This window comes from Heterocephalus glaber, unplaced genomic scaffold, assembly GCF_053883595.1.
Source record: "Heterocephalus glaber isolate CG9 unplaced genomic scaffold, H.glaber_assembly_v1.0 deba00001744, whole genome shotgun sequence".
NCBI lineage: Eukaryota > Metazoa > Chordata > Mammalia > Rodentia > Bathyergidae > Heterocephalus > Heterocephalus glaber.
In genome coordinates, this window is record NW_028258450.1 from 1,765,959 (window position 1) to 1,781,119 (window position 15,161).

At 46.1% G+C, this 15,161-nt stretch overlaps 1 long non-coding RNA gene across 1 annotated transcript; it reads right to left on the reverse strand.

Annotated features, from left to right (window-relative positions):
- Nucleotides 1–356: 356 nt before the first annotated feature.
- Nucleotides 357–3,810, reverse strand: LOC110347272 (uncharacterized). The gene is made up of 3 exons (XR_002391783.2): nucleotides 3,172–3,810; nucleotides 1,321–1,465; nucleotides 357–992 (listed from the first exon to the last, which is right to left on the reverse strand). It is a non-coding gene; the product is annotated as an uncharacterized LOC110347272 (long non-coding RNA).
- Nucleotides 3,811–15,161: the final 11,351 nt, after the last annotated feature.

Here is a 15,161-nt window from a genome sequence, read left to right on the forward strand (position 1 = left end):
TGTAAAATCTGTGGTAATGTCTTCTAGATCTTGATACTGTAATTTAAAAAATGTATAATTGACATTGTGTAATAGGAAGAAAAGATCTAAAGGAGTAGGGGAAGTGGGAGGGGTAGGGGAAAGGAAAGAAGGGAAAAGAAAAAATATGAGAAAAGGAAAAAAAATGGAAACAAAGTATTTGCAAATAGGGAAGGGTGGAGGGGGTGAAGGGAGGGCAGGGGAAGGGGAAAAAATAAGAACCAAGATACTCATGTAATGGTACAAGATCCCAATGATGAATGTAACTGTATTTTATACCTAAAATGTACCAATAAACTTAATGAAAAAAAAAGTCATTCAACTTAGCTGCTTGTTCTTTATCATTTCATCCTATGTCTAATTATTTTTCATCATGCATGAGAACCTGGAAACCTGTCTCCGGACCCTACCACCCATGATAACAGTTTGAATCTTAACCTCTAATAACATTAACCCTCCAAACAGTGTTAGGGGGTAGAATCTACTGTTATCCCCCATTTTACAGACAGGGAAACTACGTTTAGGAAGATCAACAGCTTGTCCAATGGCTCACACTGCCTAGCAGTAAATACAGGAATCAGGAAGGCCTGTTCCTGTCACTGGACAGGGCCTAAGGAAGGCCACCATCCAAGAGAGATGGGAACCTCAGTTCGCCTCACCTGTGGGGTAGGTTGAAAGTTCTTGACTTACAGAAAAGAACAACAGGATATGACAGGGAGAGGCACAGAAAAGTTTATTGGGCAGAGTGAAGAAGCCCACACTCAGGAGGGGATGTGGGTGCCCATAGTGAGGTGCATTATGGACTGGGTTGAAGGAGTTTGTGTGGTTTTGGGTGTGTCCTCAGGAGATCTGGGATGTGTACTCCTCCTGTGCGTCAGGTTACCCACTTGGTGGGCTGGATTAGATGCACTTGAGGTTTAGAGCTCTGGTTCCAGTGTCGGTTGCAGGGCTGCTTCCTGGAGGATGAAGAAGGCCTGGGGGGAAAAGCAGGCTGAATTTACAGGCTAAACACAGACCTGGTTTACAGGCTGACTGTATCTCTAAGACCCTTTGCAGGCATTTTGTTTGTTTGTTTTGGAGTTTCCTGAAAGAAAAAAGTCATTGTAACCTTGAGTAACTCTGTGTCCTGAAGCTATAGTTTTCTTAAAAGTAAAACTTTACCATGAGTGGCAGCAAAGGGGCTAAAACCCTCAAAAGCAGGCTCCACTGAAGCTGTCCAGGCAGGCAGGTAACACACACTGATGGAAACTTTGCAAACCTTCCATGTAAGGCCCACTCCTCCTCCCATGCATTCTGACTCACCTTCCCTAAGAGACGGCATCTAGGCCTCCTCATCACCTCCAGCTGATAGGCCTTCTATAAGGGGAGGAATCAGCCTTGTCCAATGCCAACTGCAAACATACAATTTTAAACACAATGCAGGTGCTCCTGGAAAATCTACAAGGTGCTAGAGGATCGGAAAAGGACATTCTTTAGATAATCATATTTGCCCCCTAGACCCTTTTTCCACACCCTAATCTCTTCCCCTGACTCAGACTCCTCTCCTTGACATGTACTCTGGCCTGGCTAAACTCTTATCTTGACTCTGATCCCTGCCTGGTAAATTCTTTCTCCTGCCTGCATCACCAGCATCACTGCCCTCCGTGTGCCATTTTGAAAAGAAAAGCCAGTGGACGATTTCCCATGAATTGCGACCCTTACCTATATTCTTCTGTGCCCCGTAATTACGAAGCCCATCAAATCTGTTTACTGTACAAAATAGTCCAGATCAAGGGGCGTTCAGTCTCTTGAACAAGAGACCTGTCAGGAACAGTAGGCCAACCCGTGACCACAGGACTCAAAGACCTGATCGAGAATAGCAGTCCGTCTACTTTCTCATTCCCTTCCACACCTTACAGACCCTTACAATGCAAGAGAGAGAAGCTTTAGCACTTCAGAGCCAATGGCCCCTCTCCCGTCTTTATCTAAATAAACCTGTCCTTGCTGCAAGATTTTCCTTCTCCTTTTATTTCTTACACATCTCACACACTTACCTCCTATCTGCCTCTCTTTATTATTTCCTTCCTATCTCAGTTCCTGCAGCTGCCGGCTCAGCCCCTGGGCTGCCCCATAGAGAGTCCCTTCATCTCCCCACGTGCAATACCTCCGTCCTCCCCCTAGGGAACATTTCCTGACAAGCTGAGCTCGGAGGGTTAAGGAATAAACAGTCTAAGCATCTTTCATTCCAGTGCATGTTACGTCACCCACGTCTTCTCACTCTGTTAAATCCATCTATGGGCCCAAGATTTGAATGGCTGATCACTTGTCCCAGTTGACAATCGAGTCAGCTGTGACGTTTCCTGATAGACATTCGTAGCACTGATTCCAACAAAACTTATCCACTGGGCCAGTGGCTGTCGCTCACACACCTGACAGGGCCCTGGGGAGGAGGCACAAAGCCAAGGAGCTGTTAATCTCCTCTTTGAACCTAGCTTTGTCCCTTTATATGAAGAGGGAGAACTCCCCCACCCCAAACAGGGCAAGGTCCCTGCCCTGCCCAGCTGGGAGCCCACACTAATCAATCCTTCCCATGAAGCAGCCGCGTGCAGTACTCAGCTGCGAGCCCCTGGAGCTGTAAATAGGGCGCTGGTCTCCAGCGCCCTCTCCCCGCAAACAGAGACTGGAAGTCCAGTTTGGCCCCTCATCTGTGGCAACCTTCGTCTCACCACCGTCCTCACTCAAAATGCGGACGTCCGCCGCCAGGGGGCGCCATTCGCACAGGATATAGTAAAGGGCTCCCCCACAGGGTTGTGCAAGGCAGTGGCCTTGTCCCTAGTCTACACCTCAGGGAGCAATAAGGGGCAGGAAAGAAGTCGATGGAAGGGAGCACTCCCACGTATCAGCAGCAGAGCAGGGGAGAGTGTAAAAGCAACAAGCGTTTCCATTTAACCTCCACACCAAGATTAGCTAATATTGTCCGCTAGAATGAAAGGGTCATAGCCAAGCAGCAGAAGAACACAATGGCCAACAGAGGATGGCATGGGGTGTGTCCTACGTCCACCCTGCAGCTTGGACACACTAGTGTTTCTATGTGGCCCAAAACAATTCCTCTCCACTGAGTGCAGCCCAGGTAAGCCAGGAGTGTTCAATTCTGAGGCCACAGTCTGGACACACCTGACAGGGTGATGGGGCCCAGGTATCACATCCTTGACCACCAGAACCCACTCTGTTGGCCTCAGCTGGCAGGGTGCTGATCAGTTCTCCAAAAGAAGAACTGGAGGATAAGGGTAGAAACCTTTGGGCATTCTTGGGACAGATGGAGAAAAGGGGAAGGGTGATGGAGAAAAGGGGAAGGGTGATGGAGAGAAATGGAACAGCAGGGGGGTAGGCATGTTGTAGTGTTCTCATTGTCTGTGCTGCCCTCTCATTGGCTATACAGTCTGCTCCACATTTTCTCATTGGCTACATTTCCTTCTCATTGCCCAACCCACAGGCAGGCACATGACCAGGAGCATTCTCTTTTCAAAGGCATAGACTGGATCCTAGCACTCATCTTACTGCCTTTCCCACTCAGTAATTGAAGTCATCAGGATTATGTTTAGAGGATAAATTTATAGGATCATAGTCTTGTGAGTTTACAGTCCCAGGCTTACAGCAAGGCTTCTCAACCTTGCTCACACATTGGAGTCACCTGAAGAGACTTTAAAAATACTGATTGATGGATAAACAAACTGTGGTACATCCATAAATGAAATACTGCCCAGCAATTTAAAAAATTAAATCCTGAGACATGAAATCATGTGACTAGATCTCAAAAACATTAGGCTGAGTGAAATGAATACTCAAAATGTACTCAAAAGAGTGCATTCCATGTAGTACTGTTGAGAAGAAATGCTAACAATAACAGAGCTAATTTTTTTTAAAAAGTGAGTTGATGGTTGCCAGGTAGGGTGAGTCTGCAAATGGATACAGTCTAATGGCCTTTCATTCCATTACAGTAATGAAAATGTTTCAGATGTTGGTTGTAGTACTGTTTACATGGGTCCAAATATCTCAAAGTGAATACTTTAAATGGACAAATTTTAGTAGATATAAAGTAAACCTCAATAAAGTTGTTTTTTCAATGGTATACTGGTGCCCTCATCCTTTATTTATTCATTTTCTTGTCCTACTTTTTTTTTTCTTCTCTTTGCTTTTTTTTCTAGTACCAGGGATCAAACTCAGGACCTTGTGCAGGCATGGTGCCACTGAGCTAAATCCCTGGCCTTCTCCAACTTTTAAAGATTATGATTTGAATGTTCTGGGGTGTCACTTGGCACTAGAATTTCTTTTTACTCTTTTTTTTCTTTTTTTTTTTTTGGTACCAGGGATTGAACTTGGGTCCTTGCACAGCTAAATCCCCGGCCCTGAAATTTCAATAAGCTCCCCCAAGTGAATACAAATGTGCCTAGGAATGGGACTTTTCCAGATGTTCCTGGCAGACACACATCTGGATCCTGGGAGTTTTTGCCCTGTAAAGGATACCAAAGGGACATACCTAAAGTCTCCTTAGGAAATCAGAAGGTTGATAGCAAAGTAAGACAGGCAGTCCTACAGCACCTCAAACCTTATTCCCAGTTCCATTTTGGTCCTTCCTCAAGGGACATAGTGACAAGCTATAAAAATCCTACATAGGAAATGGGCCTCGATCTCCTGGGAAAGTAGAGAGCTCCAACCAGACGGAAATTGAGCTCTGCAAAACTTTGCCAAGAGACGTCTGAATCTTGGCTCCGATTGCTGCCAATAATGTTCATGAGGGTTTGTGACATGCCCCAAACTGGGCTAAGTTTGAGCCCATTTGAAATGTTATATCAGAGGCAATTTCTATTCTCTGATATGATAGTAGACTCAGAGGCCATGAGGCTCTTACAATAGCTCATTAATCTGGGCCACATACAGCAGGCTATCCAAATGTGTGGGGATAGCCATATATCTGGCCTCCTGGAGTCCATCCTGGACTGTCCATCCTGGAGACCAAGTGCTTGCAAAAACTTGGAGAGAGGGAACATCTGCTGACCAATAAAAGCCAAAAATGGAAGGGCCCCTCCTCAGTGATCTTTGCCACACCACTGCAGTAAAGGTGGCAGAGATAGATAATTGGATTCATCTTTCTGGAATAAAGCCAGTCCCATCTGAACTGTCTGAAGAACAAAATCACCCAAGAAGAGAAAGCTACTCCTGTGAGGCCCTGGAAGACTTGAGATTTTCTTCAAAAAGCAAGACTCCAGTGTTGCTACAAGAAATGTGGAAATCTTACCTGCTCCTTATATTTGGGCTAATAGTGAAGCTCAATGGTCATTAATTCTTTTCTTACTATTTTCTGACAGATTTTTCTTTCTTCAACACAGCCAGTGAGCCACAGCACCCCAAGGTAGTTGGAGAGCACATAATCTCCACTAGGTAGGGTCTACAGCTCCTTCCAGCTTGAAGAAGCTATAGAAGACAGACCTCTTCCTCAGCATCCCATAAAGAATTATGGGGATTTGTGTCTCTCAGGGGGAAATGCGAAAAGAGATTAGGGTGTGGCAAAGCTGGCTGGGGAAGTAGGCATGACCTGTTAATTACAAGACTGGACACATTCACAAACAGTTCCCAGTCCTGCACATGGACTTCTCATGCAAACTCCAGCAGGTTTTCAATAGGACGTCCTAGACCCTAATGTCACCCCGAAGAGTGGGATCCCAGCACCACCTCTTAGGACCTGTATGTAGAAGTTCTCATGAGTTTTCTCTAGATTTGGAGAGTATAAAAGAACACAGAAGCCAAGAAGAGCATGCTATCGTGGCTTTCTTCACAATGCCTTGCCCTATATTCCCCCGGGTGTACTTTTATCTTGCTTTTTCCTCTTTTACTCAGCCCAAGTTCGCTCTATAGAGCCAGTTTCCCCCTCACTCTTCACTTTTACTTAAAAAAAAAAAACAACTTTGCCATTGCTAAAAAATAAATAAATAAATTTGCCCAAGCTACCCTCAAACTTGCAATCCTCCTACCTCAGCTCCCAACTAGCTGGAATTACAGACAAAATCTGAGATTTTTTTTGAATGCCAATATGATACCACAAGGGAGAAATTCTACACCTGGTCTTGTGATAGGTCACAGTCAAAACAAAGGCATACTAAAAATATTGTATAGAAGTATCTTTAACCTATGTGTGCAATGTGTATATGAAACATAAATGAATTTCATGTTTACATGTGGGTTCCATCCCCAAGATATCTGATTATGTATGTGCAAATATTCCAAAAGGTGAAAAAAATCTGAACTCCTAAATACTTCTTGTCCCAAGCATTTTGGATAAGGAATATTCAACCTGTACCTCATTGAATATGTTTGGTGTCCCTGTGAAGGCCTGCATCTATTGCTGTGTAACAGATTATTCCAAAAATAGCAGTTTAAAAAACATTTGTCATCACATTTTCTGTGTCAGGAATTTGGGAGTGGCTTATGTAAATAGACCTGGCTCAGTGTTCTTAATGAAAGCTTCTCCAGGTCTGGAAGCTTTGCTTTCAACATGGCTCTTCCATGTGGTTGTTGGCCAGAGGCTTCAGTTCCTTGCCATGTGGACCTCACCACAGTGCTGTTTTCAAGTATGAAGAAATGCACAGAGTAGAATTTGAGGCTGGTCCTGGGGTCTGTGATTGAAGAGCTGGGTGCCTGCCTCAGATATTGAAGGTTTGGAAGACAGGTAGAGGCTGTTGTGAAGCACCTGTGGTATCTATTCCTCCCCCTCTTCCTTGCTGGAAGAGTTCTAGTTTTATAATAGCCCCTTTTTCTCCCTGCCTTTAGTGGTGGCTTCCAGACAGAAATCCTCTCAAAAAGATAAATTCTCATTGGTGAAAAGCTGAGCCAATCATGGTGCTCCCATTCCCAGAAATGGGCATATGACCTGGTTCTGGCCAATGACAAGTGAGAGGGCATCTGCTGAGGCCAGATGGGAAAGATTTTATGGGCTCTTGTCAATAACAAGGATAGCAAGTCCTCTTATCTGTCTCCAGTTGCTGTTGTTGCATACCATCTTGCATGCAAAAGGAAGCCAGCCTGCAAGGACAACCTGCAATAGGAGAGCCAGAGGCCCAACAAATGTTGCAAAACCTGGATATTTGGTGTTTTCACTGGGCCACCATATTAACCATTCTAGGAAATGCCTTGTCATTGGAATGCCTGCTACATAGAATTATATATGTCAGAGCTTTAAGCCATTTTGATTTGAGTTGTCCATTTTACTTTGTGGTCAAAAGTATCCAAAGTGATCTTTTGGTGGCTGTTTCTCTTACCTAAACAAAGCCCAGGTCAGTTAGGCATGGGATGAGGCAAGGGTAAGGGATGCAGGAGGCAAGGAAGCATGTCTGTTAAGAGATTTTAAATGATTGAGTAAAACAAAAGAACCCCTGCTATCACCACTGTAGATATCTCGACTTTACAAGACAAGAGTTTTTCAAATGTCCCTCTCTCAGAGGTAATTGTGGACATGTGGATATTTTCCAAGATTTGAGCTAGCTGAATGTCACCATTAATCTCTGAATGAGATACAGTTTAAAGTGACAAGTTATTGAATCCAAATGACTTTCCCAGATCACTTGAAAACAGAATGTTTCTTACCTTTCCTACTTGGTTTCCTTATTTTGGCAGATGCAGAACATTGGACGATTTATGCTCGATTTTGGAGTAGTTCTGTTGGTCCAATTTCTGTCCAGTATTGCTAACTTTTTACAATATTGGAGCTGCTTCTCCATGCTTTAAAATAAATGTGACTGTGGGGCTGGGGATTTAGCTCAGCGGTTCCACTGCCTGCCTGGCAAGTGCAAGGTCCCGTGTTCGATCCCCGGTACCAAAAAAAAAAAATGTGACTGCAAGATTTTGCCTTGACACTCCGGGCTGTTATAACTCTGGCAACAAAATCTCAGCAGCATAAGAAAGAAAAAGTATCCCTCTTCTCCTGCGACTACAGCAAGGCAAAGGCTCTTTGCCTGGGTAGCTGTCCTTCTAAATGTGCTCCTGACAAGGACCCTTATAAGATGTGTAGACTCCAGAGCTTGTGCTGCTACATCCTGTGACAGCCAAGTTTAGCATCCCAGAGTGGACCAGTTGTCTTCATTCATAATCTGCCATCCCTGGCAATGACACCTCTTTTCCCAAAAAATACTGTACAAAGAATGACAAGTTTTCATTGACATCTCTCTCTTCTGTTCCCTTTGTGGTGCTCTTACTGTCCAGGACCCTGCTAAATCTTCTTATTTAAACATAGTACAACAATCTTGTCTCATTTTTTGTTGGCTTGCATTATTTTTGTTTTCTTTTTGTGAGATGAGGTCTTGTCATGTTACCCAAGCTAGTCTCCAACTCCAGAGCTCAAATCATCCTCCTACCTCAGCCTCTGGACTAGCTGGGTCAACAGGAAGGATTGTCTTGTCTCATTTAAATCACTCTTTTCCCTCCTGCTGATATATAAATAGTGGCTGAAAACAGCAAAATGAGAAAATGACTTTAACCTGGAATGCTATTGTAGGAAAATCTTAAATTTACTCTCTTCCTCCTGATGTTTCATAATTGTATTCTGTGAATGTGAACAAATGGCGGGAGCCCACCCAAGCAGGCAAAGGAAAGGCAATGAGGCACAGACTTTATTTACCTGGGTGCAGGTTGACTGAGGGTGAGAAGGCCATCAGCAGCAAACTAAGAAAAGGCAGGGAGTTTTATAGGGGACTTGGAAGGGGTCTGGCATGTCTGTCATACACAGGAGTTGGAGCGAATATTTGTGGTCAGGGTCCATGCAGTGGTCAAGGCAGTTATATGGATGTTACTGGGTAATGTGGCACTGGGAAGGTGCTGTACTATACTTTGTGGTCTTATCTCTTTTCTATAACATCCCATTCTGTGTTCTATCTCCCTGGAGAAGGCACAGCCCGTATCTGGGCAAAGGTGGCACAGCCTATGTCTGGTCTTTAGCCACCTGAAGGAACGGCTTGCTTTTGTTGAGGGCTGTGACTTTTTGTATCTGCTAAAACTGTAGCTCGGAATTAAACAACATATTCATGTAACCAGGTCATAGCCAGATCGAGCCTGACAAAATGAACTGGCAATATACAGGCAGCAAGAAAAGGCAGTCACAAATTTTATTACATACCTAAGCATGAGAGGTACATATTCAGTATGAGACGAAAGACTGCCTCTCACAGGAGCAGAGTAATGGGGCGGGGGGGGGGGGTGCGGCAAAAGGAGGTGGCTCACACTATGGGAGTTCGAGGGGAGCAGGTTCACAAGCAAAGGTTGCCTTTCTAAGCAAATGAAGTCTCTCAGAAAACAGATACCTGAGGTCACCACTATCTGGGCCAAGCTCCCAATTTCTTCTTCCTATGGAAGGAAAGATCTAGGCAGAAAGGTAGAGGTGGATATCAGAAAACCTGCCCTGCCTTTATCCTCTGTTAACTTCACAATGTAGACAAATATAAATTTATTTTTATAAAAGAACAGCTTGGAACTGGGCATGGTGGCACATACCTGTAATCCTAGCACTCTGGAGTCTGAGGCAGGAGGATGCTATGAGTTCGAGGCCAACCTGGGTTGCACAGTGAATTCAAGGCCAACAGTCTGAACTACATAGCGAGATCCTGTCTCAAGTTAACAAACAAACAATAATGAAAAAAAAGGGACGGCTTTTCCAAGCCATTCCTGTACCTGCAGAGGTCTGTAGTTTTGTCGCCAGTTAGTGTGGGTCTTTGCTTTAGGGATAATAGAAATTAAAAGTGACAATAAATTTATAGGCTGAAGTTGTGATTGGAGAATAGGAGGGGAAACAGGGAAATTACTCCAGCCTAAGCCGCTGGAGGGGCACATGTCATGAGGAGGATCAGCCAGGCTTGTTCACAAAAGAACAGATTTTATGGAATGCTGGGATGCTGGGAGTCGATCGTCATCTCTATCCTGGTTTCATAGCTTAGGTTGGCTCCTCAGGACTGGAGGGACAGCTCAGTTCCCACAGGGGAAACCTCGTGACCCAGGAATCTCAGTCCTGGGGCCTTTCCTGGAACCCAAGGTGACTGTAGGTCCAGGACAACGGAGCCTCCTGGGTGTAGCATCCCCAGCCTTGAAGTGCGGTGAGGTAAGCGAGGAAAGTTTAGGACTGATTAACAGACACTCCTTTAATGACTAACAGGCCGGAGAAGGAGTTGAAGAGTTTCAGAGAAAGGAAGTCAAGCTTTATTCTACTTTTAGTCACCACTGGGCATCCGTAGCCCCAAGTGAAGAGTCACAGTTTCTAGCAAAAAAGCACTTTTAAATTCCTGTAAGGAGAAAATACAAATCATGCTTTTAATGAGTAACAGGTTACAGACCTGGGAGTTGCTCCTCTGTCACCATAGTAGTCTCTGCCTGTGTCAGGACTGTGTCAGTTTCTCTGAATATCCAACTGAAAATACGCCCTCCTGCTGCAAAAAGAGGTACATTTTGAGTGAGGTGTTTCATTTTCCCATTCTGTTGCCCTTGAATTTTCCAAGCCCTGCAGGGGCAGGTCACATCCTGGGACCTTTGTGTGCATCTGATGGGGTAGGGATGTCCCAGAAGGACTTCTGGAAGCAATCCGGCAGGGAAGGAAAGGAAGCTTTGTCCCAGCTTCTCAAGACGATGCGAAGCTGGACCGGCCCTCCACGGTGCAGCTGCTCCCAGCACCATAAAAAGGTCAGAAAGCTGCTGCTGCCCCTGTAGGGCTCAGCTCCAGGCTGGAGCTCATCTCACCCAGCTGAGTGCCCTGGAGCTGGTCTGAGGATGCCTCGGGGAACAACCAGCTGTTCCGGAACCTGGTTCTCCAGAAGCAAGGGCGGGCACAGCCTGCGCACACTTCTGTTTTCCAAAGCTCCAGCTGGTGGTGGGAGGGGACACCAGGACAGTCCCCATACCCTACCCTGCGGCCATAAGGCCACTGAGGAAGCCTGTACCAATTAGCAGTACCATGGGGTTGAGATTTAGCTCAATGGCACTGTGCCTGCCTTGCAAGCGCAAGGTCCTGAGTTTGATCCCCAGTACCACAAAAAAAAAAAAAAGAAAGAAAAAGAAAAACTGGCCTAAATCACACGGAAATGTAGCTCTGTCTCCTATAGCAGTCCAAGTCAGTGTCCAGCTCTGCTTGGCAAAGGTGTTGGTAGTCAGGGCTCTAATATCTTGTTCTCAGCCATCTCTATGGTGTTGTGCTTATCCCCAGAGCCTCCTTACTACAGCCCTACTCCAGCCTGAAGGAGGAAAAAACAAAAAAGGAGGATTTCCTTGAAGTGCTTGACCCAGAAACACAAGTTTCTTCTGCTCACATACCAGTAACACAACCCGGTCACATGACCACCTCTGCCACAAGGGGTGCTGGGAAATGTAGTCTTCATCCTGGGTAACCATGTGCCTAGCATAAAATTCCACAACCATGAAAGAGAGGCTCATGGATTGGGGAGGCACCACTAGCTTCTCTGTCATATGAATTTACACCCAATAGTTTCTTTCACTGTGAGGGCATGTCTTTTATCATGTATTAGGAGTGAGCAGAGGAAAGTGTGCTCTTTCTGAAGACAGGCAAACCCCAAAACCAGGGAAGGATAGGATTGAACCAAGCAAGCTGTTTTATCTCACAAACATACCAATCACCTAAGAGGGAGTGGGGAGCAAAAGCCAAAAGCCCTTCTCCAACTCCAGGTTCCTAACTGGGGCACTATTGCCACTGTAGGTGAGATAAGTCTTTCTTGTAGGGGACAGTCCCCCCGCCATGATGGCAGCATGTTTAGCCCAGTACAGGTCAGTTCCATTTGTCCACAGGCTTTGTGACAACCAGGTTGAAGGCAGGCACTTCCAAAACCCCTGGAAGGGGCAGGGATGGCTTTGACTGGAAATGACAGTGGTGTCCTTGCCATAAGATGAGAAATGTGGGGTAAGTCTCCCCTAGGGCCTGGCAGGGCCTCAGCCTGCTTGACCACCAAGCTGCTGTTTAACAATTCATCTTTATCAAATACTGGTGTTTGCCCCTGTGTTAGTCAGCTTTTCCTCACTGTGACCAAATACCTGAGAAAGTCATCTTGCAGAAGGAAAGGTTTATTTTGACTCATGGTTTTGGAAGGCTCAGTCCGTGGTCAGTGGGCTCCACTGCTGTAGTCCTGAGGGGAGGCTGAACCATCATGGCAGAACAAAGCTGCTCACCTCCTGGCAGGTGAAGTAGAGAGTGGGAAAGAAATAGAGAGGAAAGGGCAGGGAACAATTTATACCCTTCAAAGGCATGGCCTTGCTCCAACTGGGCTCCACCTTCTAACATAATCTGGTCCCCTCTCTAACTGTCATGTCTGAACATTGTTATATTGAGGATCAAGCCCTCAAAACCAGAATCCCAAGAGACACCTCCTGCTTAAAAACCAAAATATTGCCGCCTGCTGCGCAAGCGCAAGGACCTGAGTTTGATCCCCCCTACCAAAAAAAAAATTAGTATTAAAAACCACAATAGCCCCATTCTTAGTAAAGTGCTGTTTTCCTGCCACCATCATACCTTACACACACACACACACAAGCATGCACACAAAAGAGAGGAGACATGATGTCTGGTTCTGCAAGGACTCAAGAGCCAGAACAGGGATCTGAACATGAACACCAGAGGTTTATTGAATGACTATAGGAGGAAGGGAGTAAGCCTGGTTTGGGATGAACTGAAGTGTGTTCAGAACCATCGGGTGAGCCAGGCAGGTTGGTCCAGCCCTGTACTCTGGGAAGATAAGGCAGGAGGACTGCAAGTCATGCCCAGCCTGGGCAGCCTAGCAAGACTCTGTCTCAAAATTTTAAAAATGTAAAAAATAAAAGAGGCTGGGAATATTTAAAATTCTTGGTTCAATCCCCAGCACTGAAAAGAAAAACGAAAACAAACCACTAGTAGGTGAAGTTTAACCAGGCAAAGCTGAGCCAAAAGCAATTTGGGCTTTTGCAGGGAGCAGTGAAGCTTCCGAAAGGCTGCAGAGAGGGGCAGAACCCAAAGCTAACTAAGGAGAAACGCATGGTCGGCCGGGGACCCATGTGAAGTTGGGAACATGGGTTCGAAGTGGTTCCAGGAATGTTTTTCCCCAGAGACCTCCACTTTCAGGCCTCTGAATTCACCACAGAGATGGTCTCCTCCAGATCCTGGTACTGCCACTTAAGAGCTTGGACAATTTATCTAACCTCTAAGTATTTTTGTTTCTTTGTGTAAAAACAAATGGAAATAGTGATATCTACCACCAGCTGGAGCTGTTCGGAGGCCCAAAAGGCCTCCAGGGTTGTTGCACTTTAGACCACAGGCTCCAGAGCCCAGTGCCTGGGTCTGCCCAGCCGTTCAGCAGCTGTGTGGCCTGGAAACCTCACTTGACATCTCTGCGCCTCAGTTTCCTCCCCTGCAGAACAAGGAGAAGGGCAGCACCCGCCTAGTAGAGCTGTTGAAGAGACAAGTGAGGAAATATAGACTGTAAATGTGGACCAATGTGTTTTATTTTCATTACCTTTTTTACCTTTATCTGCCCTGAAATAAATTACCAGATTATACAGAATTTCATAGATGTTATTGCTTAACAACTGAGTTACACTTATTTTAGATAGGTCTTTGTTTTTCCAGTCCTGGGGATTGAACCCAGGACCTTCTCCTTGAGCCACACCCTCGGCAGCTTTTTTATATTTTGAGACAGGGTCTCAAGTTGCTGACTTGCCCAGGCTGGGCTCAAACTTGGGGTCCTCCTACCTCAGCCTCCCAGAGTGCTGGGATCCCAGGCGTGTGCCACCATGCCTGGCTTTCAGATAGGCAGTTTTAAAGGACCATATTGAAAGAACAAAAGTGCATATGGTTTGCCCATAGGGAAAGGATTATAAATGTGTACAAGAGACGCTGAGGTTTGGGGAATGTTTAAAATAAGCAAGGGTAAGAAGATGTTGGTTTTTGCAGTGCTAGGGGTTGACCCTAGCTAAGTGTGGGGGTTGACCCACATGCTAAGCACGGAAGACAGATTTTATTCAGTTATAGCGACAGCTGACAGCTGGGCAAGGCTGAGCTCCACTCATACTTGGGCAGAGGCGATGGGCATTTGAAAGGGAGGGTGAGGGCAGGGCAGAGCCATGCACAAGTGCAGAACGATGAAGCTGAAGTGTTGCTCAGTGTCACTGTGAGAAGCAGCCTTGAAGTTCAGTCAGGAATCTGTGGTCCCTCAGAGACAGAGGGGCCCTGACTGCCTGATGACTCCATTTCAGAGAACAGTGCCCTCCCGGGGCTGGACGCAGAGCTCGGTGGTTGGGGTGCTTACTTAGCACAAGCAGGGCTGCAAGAACAAAAACCAAACCCGGGGTAGGGAGAGGAGTCAGGGAGACACACATGACCTCTCACGATTATGAGTTCTCTTTAGTGACCTCCTTTTCCCCCAAGAAAGGGAGGTTAGGAGTACAGTAAGTTCTCCTGGCAAGATTGGGTTCTCCAGGGCAGGCATTTTAGAGGGGGAGCTGCAGTCACCCCCAAAGACACAACTCTGCAGCCAGAAGTCACACTACTGTCTGGTCTTTAGTGCCCGACTTGGATAGAATCTGCAGCTCTCAGATATCTGCTAAATCCTTCTCTCTTCCCTCTGGGAGCAGAATAACCCTCGCTTCCTTCATCCAGCCTCAGCCTCTGCTAGATGGGAGTCATGTCCTCTCAAAACCCGGCTCTTACCAGGTACAGTGGCACACATCTGTAGTCCCAGCACTTGGGAGGCTGAGGCAGGAAGATCACAGCAAGTTCAAGGCCAGCCTGAACCACGTACTGAGACTGTCTCAATTTTGCCTCTTTGCTAGGCAGTTTCTCTACTCCTAGTAGAAAGGTGAGCCTGGCAGCTCCACACTAACACTTCCAGCTTAACAAATCCAAAAGGATGAAAATGTGTTACGCTCCAGAACCCCGGGAAAAGTCCTGGGATTGATATAATAAGTCCTTTCACCAAGGAGGGAAGCGAGGCACAGAGAGGAGATGGGGCCACCCAGCCAAAGGTGGGGCTTGTGGCACCTGGGGGTGCAGCACCTCTGCTCTGTTGTCCGAGCAGCCCACCGGGATCCTAACTCAGCCCCCGTGATAGAATAGAGGGGTGAAGTTTGACAAAACTTTATTTGTAAAGAGGAAAAGG